Genomic DNA, 12153 nt, shown 5'->3' with positions numbered 1-12153 from the left:
GAAATGCCTGAACCTCCACCCTCAGGAGCACGCTTGAATCTTGGCCACAGGATGTCGTGACCCAATGTGCTCTTCCACTTCGTGCCTGCATTTTAGCCATTATTTAGAGTTTGACCCACTGCCTCTGAGAGAAACGTTTCAGTTTTCACTCCCAGACCACCAACCAAAGCCTTGGGTCAGGAACAGGGCCTCCATCTTGGTAAGGATCACCTCAGATAACAACATGGCACCAAACGGGACATCTCTGTGAGTCTTTGAGATGGATTGTTAGCCATTACAATAAAGAATAGTCACAAACTAGTAAATAATATTAAAATAACTAACAATATTTCTTACAATAGACCTCAAAGAAAAATGACCAAAGGAAGAAAGCCTTTGCTACCCTCAAAGGCTCACTATTTGAGGACTAACCTGATTGATTAACGTAATTAAAACCAAAATTAATGAACATATTTCTTTATCTAAATGTTCTATTAAGGACTAACATTGTACGTAGATAACCTTATTCCAGAGCCAGTTGCGCATTAAAACACTTAAAGACTTCAGCAAAATTACAACATGCTATATTTTAATAGCTTTTGTTCTTCCTTGAAAATGTTTTCACAATGTCTTAGAAATATATATATTTTTTTTATACTTTAAGATCCCAGCACATCTGAAATGAAGAAAATTGATTTTTTTGCATTATCTATACAATTCACTTCCATAACAGAAGTTGGAGAAGTGCTGGATACATAAATAGCTAGGCTAAGGAAAGTAAATTGTTAAGAACTTCATTTGATCCTGAGGGGTCAACTGAAGTTTGTCTCAGTCGTATTCTTACTGTAAAGCGAGAAAAATCTAAAATATTTTCCATGACCCAATACTTTTAATTGTTTATCATATCAGAAAAACTTTCATGAAGTTTCGGTATGGACCTCTAATTTTAACTACACTTCTCAAAGAATCATTACAAAAAATGCATTTGCAATCAGAAAATATTTAAAATGAGTATTCAGACAACATCTAAATCTCCTTTCACTAAATTCTATGGTTTCCTTAAAATGCAGTATTTTTACTGTAGTATGATGGATGGTTAAGAGAAAAAAATATCCAATGAGTGTAGTGTAAACATAGAAGAGCTACAAATGGAAAGAGGAGGTGGAGAAATGTTAAAAAGAATGTTTACTGAGTCAGATATTAGTGCTGTGATAGTGAAGAGACAAAGAATATACGTGAGGATTAATAAGGAGGATATAGGGTATTAAATACTAAGGTACTATACATTGAGTTGTTTCTTAGAAAAATCAGGATTTGGTCTGTTGTTAGTGTTTAAGAAACTGTAGCAAGATGAATAATGGCTGCGATAATTGTTATTTCTTTGTTTGCAAGTATGACATTGAAGTTTTACATTTGTAGGATGCTGCGGCTTCTAGAAAGGAGACTTGATGTGCAGTTCGCCTTGGAAGTCTGATGGTACTACCAGTGAAGCTGATGGTAATGTTCCCAATTCCAGTAATGCCAAGGGAATAGGACTAGTAAAACATTTCTTAAAATTTCACTAGAGTAGATCTGAAATGCTTGTTCCAGTTCAGGTCTGTATTTCTTTATCTCATCTCCAGTTATGCCCTTTTAAATCTATGCATTGTTACCTATGTTAATTATCTGTTATCTTTTTGTTTTGTTCATTCATTTTATAACTGCTGCGTGAGATAAAACTGCAAAGTCATAACTTTTATCACTGCTGAATGTTTATAAGTGGTGCAGAAAGTTATAAAGTGACACTTTGATCTTTTACGCTATTACTTCCCTATGAAATCAAAGACTTTATCTTAAGGTATCTGAATGGTATCAATATATGCTAAAAACCATTATAGTTGCAGTTATCGGTTGGACTGAATTCTTGGCTGACAGAAAAATCATGTGTTTTGTTTGTTGCTTGCTGTTAAGATTACTTTGGAGGTGTTTGTTTTGTTTTTTTAAATACAGCTTCCTGTTTTTGCCCAACTAGAGAATGGGAGTTGTTAGAGGTAAAGATTGAATTCGAACAAATGTTTTGTTGAATTCCATTTCCTCAAGAGTCCGCAATTTAATCAGTCGGTAGATCATTTTAAAATCACAGCCAATGATGTAGATAAAGTGATTCAATCCTGAACTGAGAATTAAGTACTAGATTTTTTGAATACTTTCATATGACAGTCGTGGTATGATAATTACTTTTGAATTATTCTCTATTTTAATTAAGAAATTATGCTCACAGAAGCATGTCATTATATTAAACTTTCCTATGAAAAACTGCCATACAAATAAGCATCTAGGCCTCAGACAAAGAAAAGTCTGAAAACATGGCAATAACAACTACAGCAAATAAAACCTCAGTTTTAGGATTTATAGCAGAGGTAAGAGAATTGGGAGAGGAGTGTTTACTTCATTTCTGAAGTCCTGAGAAGACTGTGGCTTAACCTTTTCTGTGGAGAGACCTAATGAATAAGCTTAACTTCAATTCTTAAATTTAAGCAAAATCTTTGTTAGAGGCTCTTGAATACATTTACACTTATTATATAAACATCCAGGAAGATTTTCCCTGAAGACAGGCATTTGTCCCTCTACTCAGGGCATGCCCCTCTACTCAGCCCTGGTGAGGCCGCATCTGGAGTATTGTGTCCAGTTCTGGGCTCCACAGTACAAGAGGGATGTGGAGCTGCTGGAGAGAGTCCAGCGCAGGGCCACAAGGATGATCAGGGGCCTGGAACATCTGCCCTGTGAGGAGAGGCTGAGGGAGCTGGGCCTGTTCAGCCTGGAGAAGAGAAGGCTGACAGGGGACCTGATCAGTGTCTATAAGTACCTCAAGGGAGGCAGTGAGGAGGATGGTGCTGGCCTCTTTTCAGTGGTGGCCACCGACAGAACTAGAGGTAATGGCCACAAACTGAAGCACCAAAAGTTCCACAGGAACTTAAGGAAATTTTTTTTTTTTTTTTTTTTTTTTTTTAACAGTGAGGGTGACAGAGCACTGGAACAGGCTGCCCAGAACGGTTTTGGAGTCTCCTTCTCTGGAGATCTTCAAAACCCGCTTGGACGCAGTCCTGTGCCACGTGCTCTAGGTGACCCTGCGTGTGCAAGGGGGTCGGACTAGATGAACTCTAGAGGTCCCTTCCAACCTTAAGCATTCTATGATTCTATGATTTGTGGTCAGGCACCTTGAATAGCACAGGAATAGAAACTCCAGATACAGACAGTGTAAGACATTCAAAGCTGCAGAATGCCCCAAAAGCCCAAATGTTAAGACAAAAGTGCTGTAAAATGTACAGTAAAAACTTTGTCCATCTCCACTAGAGAGGTCATCACCTCACTTTACAGCTAGAGAGAATCCTTGGGCTATTTCAGCTCCTTATTTCCTTCAAGTGAATTAATTCCAGCTTCCTTGGGCAGGAAGATCCACAGTTACTATGCCATTCCTGAATTTGTAACTTTGGTATCTATCAATTCCTCCCATCTGGCCTTAGAATAAATTATTTATATCAGTCATTTAAGGGAAGTTACAATCAACCATTCCTGTAACATGCCCTGATCATTGCTTCACCTTGCATACCTGACCTCTACACAGTTGTGGACACACTGCCAGTTACTTCACAAAATCTTTAATATCTCTATACCATTTCTAGGTTAAAAAAAAAAAAAAAAAAAAAAACAGTATTTTCCCCTCTAGATTCCACTACCACCTCATTTCTTTTCAAGGACATGCTAATGGGAGCACTGCTGAACGAAACCTACCACCAAAACTGCAACCACTGCTGTGAGGTTTGCCCTGAGTCAACGAAAGCAGGAGTACCACGAGGAAGTACTGAGGTAAGAACGTCTAGGGAAGGTGGCACCTTTGGCATACATTCATCAAAAGAGCACCACTGTATAATTATTAGTGATAATTCTCCTGGTAATTAGGATAAGTTCTGCATTCTGGGAAGAGGCACAAGCTGTTGACTCTGAAGAATTAAGCAAAATACAGCAATCCATAGAATATGCCCCAGTATCTCAAAAAAAAAAAGACACTTTTAAAAGCTATTTAGGCAATATGATCTTGTATTCTTAAGACAAACGTGAAAGAAAACAGCAAATAACTTTCTATTCAGAAAATTTAAATCAACTTTTAATTCCCCACCCCTCTTTGGTGCTATGTTATTTTTAACTGAGGGGACAGAGTTTAGGAATATGGTTGGTAGAATGAAGTAATGTTGCAAAAGATACTAGTGCACACTAGATATCTGGAGTTTGGAGACCATCCAGTTAAGCAGCTGACAATCCTGATAAACATTAGCAGCATGAATGCTCTCTTACTGCATGGCTGTGTCTACATGTAAAACCCCTTTTACATTGGTTTCATAGGTTAGGTGTTGTAAATAGGTATATCAGTGTTGTATTGGGGAAGACTTCTATTGTCTACAAATATCCAGGTTTTAAGCCCTAAAGCAAAATTTCAAAAAGGATCCGAGCATATATTTAGATTTATTGCATACAAGCAATACTTTCTCATTTCATGCATTCGAACTTATGCATATGTTTTAAAGCTTAACTCGGCTGGGTCTTAAATCTGGATCTCATAAGATAAAAAAAAAAAAAAAAAAAAAAAACTTGCTATTTGTCTGAAAGATTAGTCCTGCTGTTTATTTATAGCAATATTCATCTTTTCTATAGAAAAGAGAGTGACCAAACAAATAAAAAATTCCAAATCAGACCAAGGTGTCTATCTGCAGAAATGCTTGGAAGACAGCTATGTTTGTCAATTAACCTTCATTTACAAGAACAGCAAATAGGAGCCAATATATTTGTTTTATATCAATAAAGATTGAAAATTTTTCTACGATGTTAGCCAGTTCTATTCGATGTTGTAGGTTTGACCAAAGGTTTGTATGCATAAGGAGTTTTTAAGGATTTAGGCCCTAAAAGTTTACTTGTTTAAGAGGAAGAGTTCATTTTAGGACAGAGCCCTTCTTCAAGGTCACACCGTCAGTAAGAAGAAAAAAGTGGAGCTAGAAAGGTAGCAGAGCAACTCTGTTGCATCACATTTTTCATATTTACCATCCTCCCTCTTGCATCACTTTTTCTCTGCTCCCAACCTCTTTGCAATCTTCAATAAAGACAGTATCTATGGGAAAAATAAAAATCAAAAGATTTTTCAAAGCCTGATAAAACTTACAGGAGACTCCCTCAGGAAATCCGAGTTGCAGTTTCTCCTTCATAGTCTGTTTCAGCAGATGCTCGATGCTCCCAGTATCCCATTCTCCTGATGCCTTTGATGTGGTTAATCATTCCTTAAATTTCATAATCGAAAAAAGATTCTTCTGAGAATATTTTCAAAAAGAGAACTAAAGAGATTGACAAAATGCTGCATTATATTCATCATAATACACATCAGATATATTATAACCTTAGAAGCCTGTGAGACTGAACAGGCATTTGATTACTCACATTACTCACTTGCACATTACTTATATGTGCAAAGGTGTCTTAGGCCATAGTGGTGAATTCCTTTCTTCAAATGAAAATATAATGAGATATCATCCTCTTGCATCACAAGAAAATTCTCCTCCCTCTCTCTTCAATAGAGTCAGCATGAAATCTGTATGAAATAACACAGTTGAATAAGCTCCAAATAAACTGACCAAACCAAAATTCTGAAATGCCCCAAACATTGTAACTCTATAGTACTTACATAGGAACGTATACATGACAAAACAACTGATATTTCCGGGAATAGTTTCACTCTTAGTTGTTGAAGCAAGTAAAGGAATCATTAATTATCACTAAATCTCTTCCTGAAATCTCAGATAAAGGAAGAGTTCCTGCCTGCAATCATGTTAATCTATAGTATCTAATATAGTGTTGTACGTATAACGTGGCTCCAGTCTTGTCATCTCAAATTAAGTTTCACCACAGCTCTTCAATTTCTTATTTCTATTTAACGAATAGGAAAGCTGAAAGACAGAAAGGGCTAATTTTTGAGAAATCCTGAGAATTTTTTTCCCCTGGGCAAGTTGAACGGGAAGGATCCAAAGTGGTTCTGAAGCACTGACAGCTGTCAAGCAGCATGAGATAGATAAGCATACTTCTGCAGCAGACTCCACTTCACAACCCATTTTCAACACCAGGAATCATCAGCCTTACAGCTAAGTGAAGCTGTGATTGATTCTTTAAATCAGAGGCACCTCCCCAGATGATAAAATGGGAGGCTTGTGCACACACAGTTCGAGTGATACAACACACTATGTCAGAGCCAAAGATACAGACAAATTTGTACCAAATTATTTTCCAAACAAACATTCACAAAAGAGCTTTCTAGTGCCCCAGATAAGTACAAAGGAATAATAAAAAAGTAACTAGCAATGTTTCCTTCCCCACCTACACCTTTCCCCAGCAAAGAACCTCTCAATGCAAACAAAATGAAATCTGTAAACTTGGTGAATAGGCCACGGAAGACCTGTGAAGAATCAAGTCTGCCAAACTGGAATTTCAGGTTGCTTTCATCTTGCAAAATGAAAGATCCTACTCCTATAGTACCGTTCTAACAGGTAAAGCCAAACAATGCAATGTAACATAGTAAAGGTTCTTGGAAAAATTATCCATACACTTTGCCTACTTATCATTTTATCCCGAATTTTAAGTCCATCCTTGATTTCAGTAAGGCTATTAGAAGTTCTCCTCCTCATGTCCTCATCTGCAGTGTTTCAGAAGCACAGTGACTTATGTTAGCAGTACTTTGTGTTTTACAGTAGAAAGTTAGGATTAAGATCTGCTGCATTTGTATTCTCAGCAGGGCTAAGCCTCCAAACCTTGTGCGTTATATTATGTCTTCCTGTATAGTGCAAACATATAAAAGGGAATGTAAGAGAGCCCGCTTTTAATCTGCACGATTGATCAGCAATTAGAAACCCTATGTTCCAAGAAGCTGTGATAGAACTGCTTTGGAGTAAGCATGTTTAAGTATGATGAAGTACCAATATTTGTGCACTGGTTTGTTAAGCTGCTGTTGAAGTTTGAAATGAATTGAGGGTTACGCTAAAATAGTCATTCTGCAGGAAACAGCTATTTGTTGCAGACTGCCTGTGACACCCCTAAATCCTAGTTCTCAGCAACTCCCAAGAGCTTTGTACCCCACAAAAGCACAACACACAGCCTTACAAGTATATAATAGGTCTTGTAAAAGCAGACACTCTAATTTCACTAATTCAGTGAAAAAGAAACAAACCTCCAAACTCTGTAACTAACCATCAAAAGTGCTTTTTCTTGATGAAATTTATTAGATAATCTGTTAATTCATATTTCCTATAATTCAGAGCTCCTTATAAAGAAATGACAGTGTTTGATTTGCCTATATTCTTGCCTTTTCTTTACAATAGCCTTCGCAAATATTTTTGTATATTCTATTCCTGGAGGTCCCTCTAGTGGCTAAATTAACAAATTTATGTAGTCTAGCTTGATGGGCTACAGGTGATTCATTTTTGCAGCTATTTCTGATAACAGACTGTTGCTGAATATTTTCTTTTAAAATGATTATTTCACCCTATAAATAAACCAAAAAGTGAAATAAAAAGCACTGCACCATTAAGAACAAGGAAAAAGAATCCTGTTAAGAAGAGGGGAGCTATTTTGTAAAGTTCATGCAGTTCTACTGAGAACAGAAGCTCACAAGCTTGCTCAACCTTGCCATGTAAATAACTGTTACTGTACCTTTCACAGTTTTTATTTTGGTTTGGTTATTTGTATTTTCACAGGTCTGTTTTAAGCTAAGGAGAGACAGCAGGCTGTTAATGAATGTCCTCCAGTACAGTAAGTCTTTCACTTGAGGACTTTGCCCAGTTCTGATAGAGCTTTAATAGTACTATTGAATAATCCGATCAGTATATTGCTTGGAGGATATATATGCATTTAAAGAGAAGTTGAGATACTCTCTGGAAAATAACCCTACTTTTCTAATACAGAGTTTGCCATCATCAAATGACATCCCAGGCTAAAAGGAATACAAAGGTTTGTAGTAGACAGAGACATTTGGACTACTGGATATGCACACATGACCAACAGGCAATCTTCATGTGAGCACCAGACTAGATTATATTAACACTAATTAGAAATGCCTTAAGAGGAGACTTATACACGTACATTTGAAAAAATAAACAAAACCAGAGATAACATCCAAAGCAACACTGCTTCACACTGTTCTATCACCTTTATTCTTTTATAAGTCAGGCTTAATCTTCTCAGAATCCCAGAAGCACCTATAAAGATAAAAAACAGTGTAATCTACATGTTGTTTTACCCCTGCACGCCTTACAGTACCTGCACAGCAGCACTGTCCCTAAAGCTGCTTCCATAGGCCTTCCCTGCACTCCTCACAGAAGCTTCCAGATCTTTTTTTCCCCTCTCCCTCCTGAAGAGCTCTTTACCTACTGCCCCTGCTTTCAGCTGCACCCATTCAATTTAATTAATTGGCTACAGGTATGTGTGCCTGATGCTAGGGCAGGGCTAGCTGTCCATGGGTTAACTGGCCCCTAATGGGATATGCTGCTTTATTACAGTGGGATGAATAGCAAAATAGAATTGTTCATTAAGACCTTACATTTTCATCTAGAAAAGAAAAGGAAAAAAATGGCTAAAGGAAATCTTATTTCTGAATACAGGAGAGCTGATATTCTAAAGGGAGGGTGATTCAGTGACTTCTCATCATGCAACAAACCCAGAATACTACTCAGTTACTTATTGGCTATAAAGTGAGTCATAAAATCTTTGATTCAGCTGGTGATCTGACCAAACGTCTTTTTGATGATTGAATTACTTGGTCTTTCCAGAGTTTTTTTTTCAATATTAAGGGCCTTGGTGTAGAGTTTTTAAATGGGTCTTTTATGCTTAACAGCACTTGTATCTCTTTTCCTATAAAGCAGTGGTCTTTCCAGGACTAGTAATTCAGCGCTGAAAACACTGGTGACAGAGTTGCGAACATAAAATTATTTTCTAAGAAAAAAGGCGGGCAGATTAGCTCATGTTTCCCTTTGAAAACATGTCTGTGTAAAAACAAATCCAGGTAAATTCTTAGAAAACTGGATAATATTTAATATTCACTGATATAGGGAGTGACATATGGAAGTTAAGAGCTAGTCAGTGTAGTTTGATGGGAAGCACTAAGTTATATCAACCATCAAATATTAATATATCAATGCAATTTAACTTTTTAATAAAACACAAGAGCAGGAAAAGCTCAGAAAAAAATTAAAGAAATATAATTATTGAAATGGAAAAGAAAGGTAGAATTGAATGACAACTGTAAATATGTCAAGGAAGTTTTCTGCTTTCCATTACAATGAGTATTCCTCAAAGGCAATATAAAAGGCTGGAGCTTAACTTGATAAATCTTCAAGATTCACAGTCTCATAAGGAATTAAAAAAAGGTGTCACCAAAAGTCCTGAATTTATGAAAATATTTTCAGTCCTCCATGAAAGAGGCCAGTTCAGGTCTTTAACTCTGGACTTGATTGACCAGAGTTCACCTCCCAGTTCTCCCACAGATTTCCTGTGACCTCTCGTGAGTCATTGTTCTCATTTGTGCCCCAGGTTCTTAGATTGTAAATAGAATAATAGCACTGTCCTCCTTTGTAGCTGTGATGATAAACGCACTTAGATGCTAGGCCCTGAGATTTGCTGATGGAGAGGAGAGACAGGAAACAGTATCAAAGATAGGGATGCTCTGGAACACTGTATGAAGTTGTAGGGTTCAAGCAAAACTAGCAACTTTGGGATTTTATCTGAAGACGCTGCGTGTGCCTTGAACGGAAACACAGATTGGATGAATGCTTTAACTGTTGTGATATCATACGGAGATGCTTCCTCTGCGTTGCATTTTCCACTGCCATGAAACTTCGCTGTGTGAACAAGCATGGACATGGAGATAACCGGGCTTCACAGCCACATGGCAACACGCTTAGTTAAATGATGAGCGTTATCAGTGACAGCTAACAGACTAACCGCTGTGCAAAGAGAAAAAGAACACAGCCTATCACTGCATGAATGGGGCTAATAACCAGAGGAGAAATAGAAATCTGCTCAGGACACAGCAACTCAGATGACAGAAGATGCAGTAAGTGCAGAAGTGTAAGTTGTACATTGTACAGCTGAGGAAGGTGAACAGTAACTCATTACTCACGCACTGGTGGGATGCACATTCAATAAGAAGGGCAGAATAAATGGTGTCATGAATTAGCAGTATAGTATTTACTAGGTCACAAAACTTCGAGTCTCATATGTCTGTAAGATAGTTAGCAGTTATGAATCTTCATATTCCAGTGTTACGAATCTTCATACTCAAATTAAGATGGCTTAGCTGAACAGCAGTGAATTGAGCTGCCTTAATTTTTACCAAGTGAGGTCTGTTATATCAAGCAAACCCCACATGCAAGTTACCTAGCACAGTGATGCAACAGTGTTCTAAATATAGAATAAATCCCTTAAGCGATTACAACATTAATGCTGACATGCTGTGCACCAAAATTTGAAGCTATCTGTGAAGATAACCGGACAGGATTTGATTGAAAATCTAATAATTAAGAAAGCACTTGGACTGCATATTTGTGCTCTGAAAAGTTAGTTACAAATTTTTTAAAGCTGAGGAAAATGTCTGTTAGGCATCTGTCTTCACAAGAGGAATGGAGGGTTAATTAGATGAGTTACTGATGCACTTACCCAGCATCTGTGTTTCTGTGATTGTTGAAAACTTAATTTAGAAAATACACTCACATCTAAAGTTAATTCCAGCTAGTTGTTCCTCCTATCTGATGACTAACTGACACATTAGTGGTACAGAGAAATGTCTATTATTTGCATATTCATTTGTGTAGCAGGGCTCGTTTTCATTCTGGAGAACAACCACTGATATTATTAGACACTAGCAATGTTTACTTTTATTGCCATAGGTCCAGGCAGATAGGTGTGCTAGTTCATTTGATAGTATTTCTCCCTTTCCAATAGGAAACAGCAGCAGCAGCAGATACTCTGTTAACAACAGGAGCATCAGTGCGACTTCAGTGCAGCAGATGAACAGTTTTGTTTGTTGCAGAAGACAGCTGGCAGGTAGGATCACCAGCAATACTACAAAAATTATTTATACAGGCACTTCAGGGGTGGTGTGCATGGTTGATTTTTATCCATAGCCTTTAGCATGTTTTTTAACTCCATAGGAGAGAAATACAGATTCTGGCCTCTTGTCTCAGGTTTTGAAAGGGTGCTTGTGATCCAGCCAAGAAGGGATCATTGCTTACTCCACATTTTCTCTTCATCACCCGTGAGTAATCAGTAGTGATATCGTCATTGCTAACATTTCCTCCTTTCCAGTATTGAAATATGTGCAATACTTCCAGATTTCCTAGATCAGGAATTTCACAAGCTATTTGTTGCTGTTCTTTGTCTCTGTTGTATATCACTTTTCATGTCTTACAGATACATACCTTTCATTTTTTTTTTAATGATCACTTATTCAAGAGCCCTTGGTTTTCTTGTATGAATAGTAGCTAACTTACTGTATTTATCCTGTTCTGCATTAGATCTCAGCAATTCTCTACTATTACACTCTCCCCAGCTAAGACAGTGTTTTTGCTTCCAGCAGAACTAAGCTTCTGGGTCTTGATAGGCTCTTTTATCTGTCTGATTCTTGGCTGCAGTTTGGGCCTGATATTAGCAGACTGCAGAACTGTTACAGACTCCACTGGAGTCTGGGAATTGTCTACCACACAGTTGCCTGTGAGGCTGGGAAGTATAAAGACACTCCATACCTTCTATGCTCCTGCACTGGAGGAGCTTCTATCCAGAAGGGATTCTCCTACCAGCCCCATCAGTTTAGTGCAGACTTCCTGTAGAGTGTGAGGGATTCGGTCCTATCACAAAGAAAACATTGGAACAGAAAACTTATAGTTTTGCCACAACATGTTTGCACAATGCATTAAGTTCAAAACATTGTCGGAAATGAAATTGTATCTAAAGTTTTGTTTTAGTTCAGAAACAAAACAGATGGACACTATTTCCCTAAACTTTCCAATTCTCAAAATACAAGTTGCCTATGTCTTATGCAAAAGTGATTCTTGGTTTTGAATATACTTCCTGTTTTGTGTGGACAAAATTTGCCTAAAGCACTGAACAAAT

Source organism: Tinamus guttatus, unplaced genomic scaffold (assembly GCF_059628265.1).
Source record: "Tinamus guttatus ecotype Peru unplaced genomic scaffold, ASM5962826v1 Tinamus_guttatus_pri_ptg000240l, whole genome shotgun sequence".
Lineage (NCBI taxonomy): Eukaryota > Metazoa > Chordata > Aves > Tinamiformes > Tinamidae > Tinamus > Tinamus guttatus.
Note: the sequence above shows the minus strand (reverse complement) of the source record.